This window comes from Alligator mississippiensis, chromosome 1 (assembly GCF_030867095.1).
Source record: "Alligator mississippiensis isolate rAllMis1 chromosome 1, rAllMis1, whole genome shotgun sequence".
NCBI classification, from domain to species: Eukaryota; Metazoa; Chordata; order Crocodylia; family Alligatoridae; genus Alligator; species Alligator mississippiensis.
The window spans coordinates 206,479,712-206,492,664 of record NC_081824.1 but is presented as its reverse complement, the minus strand read 5'-3'; positions in this window follow the sequence as shown (position 1 = coordinate 206,492,664).

The following is a 12,953-nucleotide window of genomic DNA, read 5'->3' as shown; positions in this document are numbered from 1 at the left end:
GGATCAGCGGCCCCCTAAACAGAGCTGAGTGGGGTACCATCTCCCAGATCTTGGTGGTCCTCAAGCACTTCCTCGAGGCCACCAAGACCCTTAGCGCTGGTGATGCTCTCCTCAGTCAGGTGATCCCCCTAGTGAGGGAACTGGAGAACCAAATGGAGAAGATCCAGGGGATCAATGTTCCTGGCTGGGGCAGGCCTCTTTCACCAGATGTGCAGGCACTGGTGAGATGGCTGAAGGAGGGGATCAGGAGATGGCTGGATCCCTTGCGGTCCAGTATGGTCCACAGGATGGCAGCCATGTGCAACCCAAGGGTGAAGGGGAGCATGTGCACTGGCAGCCCCAAAACCCTCAATCACTGGACACAGGTGTTGGTCAACAAAGTCAGGGAGGCCAAAGTGCAAAGGCAAGGGGAACCATTATCCCGTGCCAGCACCGGCACCAGCACCAGCCAGTCTCCTCCACGCTAGCCACTGCCAATGTGGGCCATGGGCATGGCTTCAATGCTGGGGTTCAAACGCACCAGACCCTAGCCTCAGGCAAGTAGTGCCGAAGCTTCAGTGGCTACCTATCTCACTGAGGATGTGGAGCCACTGCGAACCCATGGCCTACTGGGCAAACTACAGCCAGATGTGGCAGGATATGGCCGCAGTTGCCTGGCAACAACTGTCCTGTCCACCAATCAGTGTTCCAAGCGAGAGGGTGTTCAGCATTGCTGGGGATGTTGTGACACCCCACTGCACCTCCTTGGATCCTACATTGGTGGAGCAGCTCGTGTTCCTAAAGGTGAACCTCCCACTGCTGGGGTTCCCCAAGCTCCACCTGCAGACAGACTGAGTGCCACCTTCCTCACTCTGTCTGCACCAATTTCCTTTTTTGAGTTTCTGAAAAGCCAAGTAATGCCCCACTTTCAGCTGGAGGGGGCACTAACTGCATCACCAGCCAGCAGGGGAAGAACATGATCCTGGTGAGCTCATTCCCCTGCCAGGATGAACTTGGAGGTATGGGATTGGGGCTATGGGGGAGGAGGAGGCCCCAGGTCCTGGGCATGACCGCTAAAACTGCACCCTGCCTGGGTGGGGAGGCCTGGTGGGACTGCATTTATGGGACTGGCATGGCAGTCCCATAAATGCCAGGACCAATGATCCCCTGGTGAAAGGCGGGTAGGAGGCAACATAACCTCCAGCTAATGCATGCATGCACAAAGTCCTGGCTGGGGAACGCCCAGATATATCACGTCTTTGACAGGCCTGACATTTGCTGGTTGCAGTGCAGTTGTGAGGTTCTCAGTGAGCTCAGCTTAACTGCCTGGGATGACAGCTTTAGGGTTGAAAACCCCTTTGTCAGGCTGAGGAAATACCTGCAGTTGCCTTGGATGGAAGGAATAGTAAAGAAGCCAGAGGCTGGCCTGGCCCATAATGCGGGCAAGAAAGCCAGTCAGTGAAAACGGAAATGGAGGCATCAGGGGGTGAGGGACAGGCTGGAGTGGGGGGCAGAGGCAGAAAGGGAGATGTAGCAACGCAGGTAAATGTGCAGAGGTGCCTGGAGTGTCAGATGTCTGGCAGGTCACAGTGTGCCAGAACTCCACTGTGTATATTGAGTCCATGAGTTTCTATGCCTACTACCTAGGAGACTGATGAAGTGCAGTTCATAGGCCCAGCTCTGAAAAGTGGCTTGCATTGTAATTTGTTCCCTCTCAGGATCAGGCCTGAGAGACTGGAGGCAGAGTGTTTTTTTGGTGAGGACTGTGCCCCCCAGGTAGTTGGGTTTTGTTGTCTTTGATAGATTCTGGTGTGCAGTGTGTGGGGGTACTGGAGATAGTTGGCAGGTTTTGTGTTTTGAGCTGTAGGAAGTTGGCTTCAGTTCTGGTGATGAGGTTAGGTGCTTGTTTGAATGTACAAACCACTTCTCAGAGCTGGGCCTATGAACTGCACTTCATCAGCCTCCTAGGTAGTAGGTACAGTAACTCATGGACTCAATATACACAGTAGCATTCTGACACACTGCGACCGACAGGACATCTGACACGCCAGGCACCTCTGCACTTTTACCTGCGCTGCTACATCCCCCTTCCCCACCTACCCCCTACCACAGCCTGTCCCTCACCCCCTGATGCACCTCCATTTCCATTTTCACTGACTGGCTTTCTTGCCTTTATTGAGGGCCAGGCCGGCTTCTGGCTTCTTTACTATTCCTTCCATCCAGGACCAACTGCAGATACTTCCTCAGCCTGACAAAGAGGTTTTCAACCCTAAAGCTTCCAAGCTACATTTTTTAAGTACTCCTTTTTTTTTCATAATACACATATAGACATAAAAACACAAGGTAAGCCATCACATACCATGAGTAACATTGTATGTCCAACACAACACAACATCCCCTTTTTCAGGCTCTGGGGCCTGGGAGCATGGTGACCTCCCCTTGCGGGGTCTGCTCCCTTTTGGGGTCTCTGGCACGCCAGCTGGAGGAGCTCCAGGCCACAGTCCACAGACTGCGTGCCATCAGGGACTGCGAGCAGGAGATAGACTCCTACTGCCAGGCCCTTCTCCCCCGGGAGGCAGAGGGTAGATCACAGTCTACCTCCATGCCAGAGGAGGACTCTGGGACCTCCTGCTGTGTCCAGCCAGGGGCATGGACCAAGGTGGTCAAGGGCCCTAAGGCCCGCCTCACCAAGGCCCCTCCCCTGCCAGAACTGAGCAACAGGTACGCACCTCTTGCTGCCCCAGCAGAGCCTGCTGAGTTGCCGGCCCCCACAGGCAACATGGGCCCAACTGCAACTCCCGCCCCTGCTCTCCCCAAGACAAAACGTAAGGTGTTTGTTGTGGGAGACTCCCTCCTGAGGGGGACGGAGGGGCCAATCTGCCACCCCGACCCCTTAGCCCGGCAAGTCTGCTGCTTCCCAGGGGCCCGCATCCGGGACATTGCGGAGAGGATCCCCAAGCTCCTCAAACCCACAGACCACTATCCCATGCTCCTTATTCATGTGGGCACCAATGACACGGCTCGGAGCACTCCCAGCCAGGTCATGAGGCACTACAGGGATTTGGGAGCGGGGCTTAAGGGTCTGGGGGCACAGGTGGTGTTCTCGTCGATCCTCCCAGTCTCAGGCTATGGGCTGAGGAGGGACAGGAGGATCTATGTGGTCAACCAAAGACTGCGGCGCTGGTGTCGTCGGGAAGGCTTTGGCTTTCATGACCACAGCCCGCTCTTTGGCGAGAGAGGCAGCGAGCTGCTGGGAAGAGATGGTCTCCACCTCTCTCCCCTAGGGAGGAGGCTCTTCTCAGCCAGACTGGCTGACCTGCTCCACCGGGCTTTAAACTAAGCCCATTGGGGGACAGGGGGACAACCGCCACTGCTGGCCCTCTGAACAATCCTTGCAAAGCCAGCGGATCACGGCACTCAAGGAAGCCCACCCCAGCCCCAGCCCTGGTAAAATCTGTGGGCAAGGAAGGAGCCCCCAGGGGGCACTTGCCTGCCTGTACACAAATGCCAGGAGCTTGGGGAATAAGCAGGAGGAGCTCATCCTCCTGCTCAGTGCAAGCAATTACGATGTCATAGGGATCACGGAGACCTGGTGGGACTCCACCCATGACTGGACCACGGGGATAGATGGCTATACCCTGTACAGGAGGGATCGTGTAGAGAAAAGGGGCGGGGGTGTAGCTCTCTATGTTAAGGAAAGCTACGCGTCCCTGCAAGCCGATATTGGCGACCAGGGTGGACGGCTGGAGACCCTCTGGGTTAAAATCCGTGGGGAACACAGCACAGGGGACACAATGGTGGGAGTCTATTACAGACCTCCCACCCAAAGTCCTGAGCTAGACCAGGAGTTTGCCCAGGAACTGGCTGAGGCAGCTTGTTCCAGGACCATGGTTGTCATGGGTGACTTCAATTACCCAGACATCTCGTGGGAGGATCGCTCAGCAAAATCTGAGCGGTCGCAGAGCTTCCTCTCGTGCGTGGATGACCTCTACCTGACTCAAGAAGTCTATGGGCCAACGAGAGGCAAAGCGCTGCTCGACCTGGTACTGGCTACTGGGGATGACCTAGTCGGCGACCTAGTGATCGATGGGAAGCTGGGTGACAGCAACCACGAGCTGATCACCTTCACCATCCGCCGAAAAGCTGGCAAGTCAGTCAGCAACACGCAAGTCCTTGACTTCAGGAAAGCCGACTTTGACAAGCTCAGGAGGCTTGTCAGTGAGACCCTAAGGGACTGTGACCACAGGGAGAGGGGAGTTCAAGAAGAGTGGTTGCTCCTCAAGGGAGCGATCCTCAATGCCCAAACTAAGTCTATTCCATCTCGGAGGAAAGGCAGCAAGAGGGCACAGCAGCCCCCCTGGCTCTCCAGGGACCTAGCAGACCTCCTGAGGCTAAAAAGAAAGGCCTACAAAGGATGGAGGATGGGAGTCACCTCCAAGGAGGATTATTCTGCACTGGTCCGGTCCTGTAGGGAGCAGACCAGGAAAGCCAAGGCTGCAACTGAACTCCAGCTAGCTTTGAGCATCAAGGACAATAAAAAGTCCTTTTTCAGATATGTGGGGAGCCGGAGGAAAAGCAGGGGCAACGTTGGACCCCTGCTGAACCAGATGGGGCAACTGACAACTGACGCCCAGGAAAAAGCCAACCTATTAAATAGGTACTTTGCGTTGGTCTTTCATCAGCCCCATGGGACGCCCATGCCCGCTACAGGGCCGGGAAGTCCGGGTGAGGGTGATCCCCTGCCCTCCATTAATGCTGACTTCGTGAAGGAACATCTTGAGAAGCTGGATACCTTCAAGTCAGCCGGCCCTGACAATCTTCACCCCAGGGTACTCAAGGAGCTGGCGAGCATCATAGCCCAGCCTCTAGCGCGGATCTTTGAAAACTCTTGGCGCTCTGGTATAGTGCCCGAAGACTGGAAGAAGGCCAATGTGGTGCCTATCTTCAAGAAAGGGAGGAAAGTGGACCCGGCTAACTATAGGCCCATTAGCCTGACTTCTATCCCGGGGAAGATCTTAGAAAAGTTTATTAAAGAGGCCATCCTTAATGGACTGGCCGACGCCAACATCTTTAGGGATAGCCAGCACGGGTTTGTTGCGGGTAGGTCTTGCTTGACCAATCTCATTTCCTTCTATGACCAGGTGACCTATCACCTGGACAAGGGAGATGAGATTGATGTCATATATCTTGACTTCAAAAAAGCCTTCGATCTGGTGTCCCATGATCGTCTCTTGGAGAAACTGGCCAATTGTCGCCTTGGGTCCTCCACGATCCACTGGCTGGAAAATTGGCTCTGGGGTCGGACCCAGAGGGTAGTAATTGATGGAAGTCACTGATCGTGGTGTCCGGTGACCAGTGGGGTCCCCCAGGGCTCTGTCCTTAGACCCATACTGTTCAACATCTTCATTAATGATGTGGACACTGGAGTCAGAAGCGGACTGGCCAAGTTCGCAGATGACACCAAACTTTGGGGCAAAGCATCCACACCAGAAGACAGGCAGGTGATCTAGGCTGACCTGGACAGGCTCAGCAAGTGGGCGGACGAGAATCTGATGGTGTTCAACGCCGATAAATGCAAGGTTCTCCACCTTGGGGAAAAAAACCCTGCAGCATCCTTATAGGCTCGGCAGTGCTATGTTGGTTAGCACTATGGAAGAAAGAGACTTGGGGGTCATCATTGACCACAAGATGAACACGAGCCTGCAATGTGATGCTGCGGCTAGTAAAGCGACCAAAACGCTGGCTTGCATCCATAGATGCTTCTCAAGCAAATCCCAGGACGTCATTCTCCCCCAGTACTCGGCCTTAGTGAGGCCGCAGCTGGAGTACCGTGTCCAGTTTTGGGCTCCACAATTCAAAAAGGATGTGGAGAAGCTTGAGAGAGTCCAGAGAAGAGCCACGCGCATGATCAGAGGTCAGGGAAGCAGACCCTACGATGACAGGCTGAGAGCCCTGGGGCTCTTTAGCCTGGAAAAGCGCAGGCTCAGGGGTGATCTGATGGCCACCTACAAGTTTATCGGGGTGATCACCAGTATCTAGTGGAACGTTTGTTCACCAGAGCGCCCCAAGGGATGACGAGGTCGAATGGTCACAAACTACTACAAGATCGTTTCAGGCTGGACATAAGGAAGAATTTCTTTACTGTCTGAGCTCCAAGGTCTGGAACAGCCTGGCACTGGAGGTCGTTCAAGCGCCTTCATTGAACACCTTCAAGATGAAACTGGATGCTTATCTTGCTGGGATCCTATGACCCCAGCTGACTTCCTGCCCTTTGGGTGGGGGGCTGGACTCGATGATCTTCCGAGGTCCCTTCCAGCCCTAATGTCTATGAAATCTATGAAATCTTTACTTCTTGCTGTCAATTCCTCTATAAAAAGAAAGGCTCTGTGACAGGTCCGTCTGGGTACCTTTGATGCTGCTGCTGCTGGTACTGGTGTTGAGCCAGCTAAGCTCTTTTACCTGTTGTCACGTAAAGTGGAGGAGTGGGTGTAAAACTGTAGGAGGGGAGGAGGCCTCACTGGGGCACACTGCCGTGTTGTGCAGAGGCCCCAGCGCCAGGAAGGGTGCACCTTAACACACACACAGTGTCACCCACCCACGTGACGAGTTTTACCTGTCAGCAGGTTGAGGTGCAGGGCCCCAGAAGACAGACTCCCCCAGTGAGACACACACACAGCTGGAAAGCTCCGTGGCCTCAGTAGGGGCCACCACCCCTGCAGTTTTCAGCCCGCTGCGCCTTAACACACACAGGGTCATCTGTGTCATGAGTTTTGCCCGTCTGCAGCTTGAGGTGCAGTTCCCCCAAAACCCCTGCACCAATCTTCTTGAAACCTGGCAGGCTTCATGGCCTCAGCAGGGGCCACCACCCCTGGAGTTTTCACCCTCTTGTGGTGTAACACAGATGTGACATGAGTTTTGCTTTCAAGAATTTAGGGTGCAGTTCCCCCCAAACCCCAGCACCTATCTTCTTGAGACTTGGCCGGCTTCATGCTCTCAGCAGAGGCTATCACCCCTGCAAGTTTAATCCAAATCAGATACATAATAAGAAAGTTATCGATATTTCATTGATCCCCCATTATACCCTATGGCTGGATCTCCAAGGCGGCTCCGAAGCTTCGGAGCCACTTCAGCCGGATTGAAGCGGCAAACCGATCTAGAGCTCCATATTGGATTGCTGACATCCAAAGTGTCCGGATCCGAAGTCGGATCGAATACCTGCCTACTCGCACAGGCCTAATAATTATAAAGCCGTTAGAGACATTCAGGAAGTGAAGTCACCCTTCTGCTTCCCTAGAACCTCATGCTGTACAATGGGGCAATCTCACTTTAACTCTTCCTGATTTCTAAGGGTATCTCACAGAATCATAGAAAGTTAGGGCCAGAAGGGACCTCAGGAGGTCATCTAGTCCAGCCCTCTGCTCAAAGCAGACCCCTCTCCGATCATCAACTAGATCATCCCAGGCAAAACTTTTTCTAGCCAGATTTGGAAGCTCCATCCTTGGATGTTTTCAACCACCTCTCTGGGTAACCTGTTCCAGTGTTTTACTGCCCTCCTAGTGAAAAAAAACTCTTCCTAACATCTAACCTAAATTTCCCTTGCTGCAACTTGAGACCATTGTTCCTTGCTCTGTCATCTGCCACCAATGAAAACAGTCTAGCTCCATCCTCTTAAAAAAAACAAAACATTATTTCCCAAACCTTGCAGGGTCACGCCCCACCACAGTAAAGTCAGATACTCTTGGGCTCCTGTACTTCAGCCAGTGCCACCGCTTCCTTCACTACCAATTCCTCCTGCCACTGACTGCTGCCACTTCCCCTCTCTGGTGGCAACTGGTGGTAGGGGGAAATTGGCTGTAGTTGGCAGTGAGATAAAGCAACAGAAGCTACAGTAGGGAGGTGAGAGACTAGGTGAAGTAGGGGGCACTTCCTATTTCACATGCAGCTCCCTATAGGAACGTTTTACATCTGATTTTGGGGGGGGGGGGGTGCATCCTACAGTTTTGGAGCTGCTGCTGTAGAGGAGTGGAGCAGCACTGGAGTCCAGTCATCTTCAGAGTTCATACAGCTAGCATGATACAGTTATATAGGCACTAAAGAGTTTTATTGCACACTTCTTTGAACAGTCAGTTTATAACCCCAGTTTGCTTCTGTGGAAGCTTTGCAACAACACTCTTGGCAAACCAAAGTCAATCCCTTATGCCATGCAACTTGGAAGCAGAGGTCCTCCAGGCCTGAGCCAGATACACTTCTCTGTCATTACCTGAATGTTTCAGTTAAAAGGCTAGCTTCCTTAATGAGGCCTAATAGCTACCTCCCCACTCCCTGTGGGACAGAGCAAACATTTTTTCTTTTCATATAAAGGGGGATATATCTACAGGGAGGAACTGAAATTGAACTTTTTTGGTGCACATTTCCCATATCACAGCCTTTCAAACAGATATTCAAATGAAAACCAGCCATGCCTCAAACATTTGAGCAAACAAAAACCAGTGTATGTGAATGTTTGCAAAGGATGAAGACAAAGGGGCACAAATGTGGTTACACTCAGCAGCTGTTCAGTGTGTGAATGAATGTTCAATATTGTGGTACACAGAGTATTTGACAAGCAAGGAGGTAAAATGGAAATGATGGCACTATGGTGGCAGCAGAAATATTGTGATGGTTTATCTGTTCTAAATCAACATTTCTTTTCAGTTAGACAGTCTTACAACTATGTTTCTTTACTTTTGTGAATAGTGCATGATCCAGAAGTGTTGTTGAAAAGAAAATGAAAGATAAAGCTACCCTACATGCTGTAATAAAAGTTTTTACTGTAATTCAGGCTTAATTAACTGACTAATCACCAATCACCAAGAAAGAATAAAAGCAATCCAAAACTGCTCAGTGCAGAGGATGAACACAGGAGTTGATGTGTTAAGCCAAAATGGCTTTTTCAAGAGGATGTTTTTTATACTGAGTTGCTGTCAGTCATAGGAAGGACACGATAAAGACTGACTTACAGCAGGTCTGGCAAAATCATCTGGCCCCGTGGGCTGAATCAGTCTCACAGAATGGCTCAACATGCTAGAGCCACCCCACAAGGCCAGTCTAGTGGAGGCTCTGCAACCAAGGACTGCCTCTATGTGCCGCTTGCAGATTTTGTACCAGCTTCAGCCCTGCACACGGAATGTAGTACATGCCAACACAGGTCCCAGCCCTAGCCCCTGAGCAGGGCCAGTCTGTGGGCCTGATCCTGACCAGTCCTGGATCCAGTGCACCTGACTGGTCTTGCCAGCCTACATGCACTGTGTGCAGCCTGAACCAAATGGGCTCTGTGTGTCACACGCAGTGCAGTAGGGCTGGGGCCAGTGCTTACTGCATGCAGTGTACTGGTCTGAGACCCACAAGCAACACTGCAGGCTAGGTGATAAGGCTCCACCAGCCACATTTAGCCCATGGACTATATCTTTGACACCCCAAATTTACAGTACACAGTCCTCAAATTGATTCCATGGTCCAAGTCTCCTTTCTGTAACTGTTGGGCATTGAGCTGGGCTGTTTGGACAAGCAGGAACATTTTTACTACATATAAGAATGGTTCATATACTGGAGTGGCATGTACACCCATTCATTTATGCTTTAATCTTTGCAAATCTCATCCTCTATAATTGCATATTGCTTTCAACTCATTTATGTCACTCTGTGCTGCTGAGTGATGGACAAAATTGTGACAGAAGCTTATTCTGTAACCTAGGCGATTGGAAGGCAGCATTTTTAGAAGAGTTAGAACATTCTGACACATATATTAAGCTCATATTTAGCTCTTCTTTCAGTTTAACACTCTAAAATATCAGCAGAGTTACACCATGACTAGCGCGAACTAGGTGTATAACCTTCACAACCTTTCTATGTAGAGGTGGCTCATGTGACCACCAGCACTGAGGTTTCTGAGCACTTTGCAAGTGAGAATAAACTGGTCTTCACAAAACTTCTGTGTAATGAAGTGTTATCCCTATTTTATACTCACTTTGCTGAGGCACAAAGAAATTAAATGACGGCCCAAAGTCACACGGGTTGTTTGGAGCTCAGGCCCAACGTTAAAACAAAAATCTCTGAGTCTCAATTGAGCACCTACCCCAAAAGATCATCTTTCTTCTGTACAAAGAGGATTGTTTCAATCAGTCTGTGCGTGCCTCTACATATGATCTGATACGTTTCAGTTAGAACACTCTAGCATTGCTGAAGTGTCACATGTATAAGCCCCTGAGGGTTTAAAAATGGCTGCTGGGGCACTTTAATTAAAGCTCATTGGATGACCTTGAGTTAAAGCGTCCCCTAGCCAGTTTTAAACAGGCAGGGGCTTACTACATGTGATGCTGCAGCATTTTAACCAGAGCCGCTCTCTAGGAACCATTCTAATTAAAATGCCAATCCCCCTCCACTCCTGGGCACACGTATAGGCACCCTGTATGTTCAGTTGGAATCCCTCCCCACCATGCTATTCACTTCCCATAGACCAGGAAATCATTCAGCTCAAGATTACTCTTCAAGGTGATGTTGTCAGGGCAACTTGACTATGCTACATCAACATGTAATGCTCATGTAAGAATAGGCTCTTGACCCAGCTCTGTGGCAAGTATAACAATCTCGGTATGAGTATAGGGTAAAACCCTCTAAAGAGCTGTAAGTTTGCTAAAAGCCCTAAAATACTATTCATTATTTGATTAAATTCCCTCTTTTATTTCTGTAATTCTGTATGGCTGGAATTATGCCAATGCTGAGTTTAGAATAAAAATCTACAGATCTGTGCTAAAAATGGCTAGACACACATTTTCCAGTTAAATCCTTCACCTGAGAAAAATGTTACACTGCCCAGCACAATCTCCATAAATCACCTTTCGGGCTTTTCTGCATCTGCTGCCCTTTCTTAGACTAGCAAGATGTTAGATTCACCACTCCCCATGGCACCTGATGTGAACAGGAAGGGGAAGAGAGAGAAAGGGACCAAGTGGAAAACAAGAGATGGAAGGGCTTATGTCAGGGATGTCCTTAAGTGCCACATCATTGGAGGCAACATGTTTAATTGGTATAAAACTGTTGGTCATTTGTTAGGCTTTGCTGGGCCCCTAAATGTTCCTGTAGAGGCTTTCTTGCACCTCTCTCTCACCACTGGAGCTTCTGCTGCCAGAAAAGCCAGAGTGTAGCAAGGCTGAAGAAAGCCAAGGATCATTGTACCACTGACTCAGGCATTAAAGGGCCATATTATTCCAAGGAGAAAACAGTAAAATGGTCCTACCATTTAACCAAGCAGACAGAACTGTTGCTTGCAGAGAAAATCCCCCCCCAAAACCTCCTTGCTTTCTAGGTCTTGTTCTACCTTTTATTTCAAAATAGCTACTGTAATATGCTAATATTTGGAATAAAAGCATTCTTTGGAATAAGGCATACTATCCTGCTTCACAAGTTGCTTTAATGCAATTACTGCACAGTGGGTGCATTGACATGTGTCCCTACGGCACCTTTGTTACTGTGACATTATTTAGGACTTCCAAAAGGAGTTTTGGAAATCCTAAATGATGGCAGTTATATCCTGTACTGCACCATGCCAGAGCCGCACTTTTTCTTGCCGCTATGTTGGCGTAGCAATGTGCTATACTGAGGGAGTGCATTGCTATGGTGACATAGCGTCTTATGTAGATGCACTCAGGGACTCCCATAGATGGACATCCATTTATTCATTACTACTGTTGTTATTGTGGGTATAAGTGGAAAATAATGTGGTAAGCACTTTCCAGACAGCAATAAAGGAATGGTCCCTATCCCACAAAGCTTGCAAATGAGGGACTCAGTCCTCCAAGGTTATCCACCTGACACATTTCAAGACAGAGTACTTACAGAGAGAAAGGAATTGATTTAGAACAGTAATGACTGGAATATTCAGAAGCTTACTGATTTCTGCTTACAGCCTGAGACTTACAAATGATTAGCTTTCCACTCAGGGCACAGACAGCAGCTCACTTTAATGCTCAGGCATCTAACACCTCTCAGTCCAAGAAGAGAGTCTTTCTACAGTAGAGGGCCAGCAGATATTCCCTGTGGAGATCTTTGAAGGACACCACGTCTTTTTATAAATCTTTACAAGTAAGACTGAAGGTTTGAACCTGCTCCCAGCGAAGAGAAAAGCAAAACTGGCATTGACTTCCACAGAAGTAGGAACAGAGTAAGCAAGAGGAGAATTCCATTGGTAAGAAAAACCTCAATTTTGCAGGGACGCTCTTGTGTCATTTTAATGTCCTCTCCCTGAAGGAGTGGATAGGTGGAACTTCCTGGGTAAAATATCTTGTTAGCAACAAGGCAGAAGTAGAAATGTGACGGGCTAGCTGGCAGTGACTTAGCCCAGGGGTTTTGAAAGGGCAAAAGATGATTGGAGGACTTGGGATTCCCTTTCCTCACCAATCAGGCCCCAGAGACTCACCCTCCATGTCCCCTGATTGGCTCCTTGGGTCACCTGGAGGGGGTTAAAAGGGGCAGCACGGCTGACTCAGGGAGGAGACAAGTGAGGGGTCACAAAGAAGGAGCTTCAAAGAGCTGAGCCAGAGGGGTGGAAGCAGTTGCCCCAGAAGAGCCTGAAGGAGCAGGACCTGCAGGCAGCAGTTGGACCCTCAGGGCATGTGGCCGGCAGGAGAGGCTTCCCACTTCAGCAAGGATCTAAGCAGTGACCTGAGAGGTTCCCAGCTCGGCTTCCAGCTCCTCCGATCGAGACCAGGCAGCTTGACATGAGGCCAGAGCTCCGGGAAGGTCAAGACCCCTAGCAGTTTGGAGTAGTACCAGTAGTAATGGTTGTGTGGCAGTGTTTTTGCCTACCATGTGGGAGAGCTGAGTTCAAGTCCCAGCTTTGGTGACTTGGGGTGAATGAGCTAACAAGGAGGATTTCCTCTTGCAGTAGAAAAGAGTCATTGAGTTTTCTCCCCTTCCAGGTATCTAGGCCCTATATT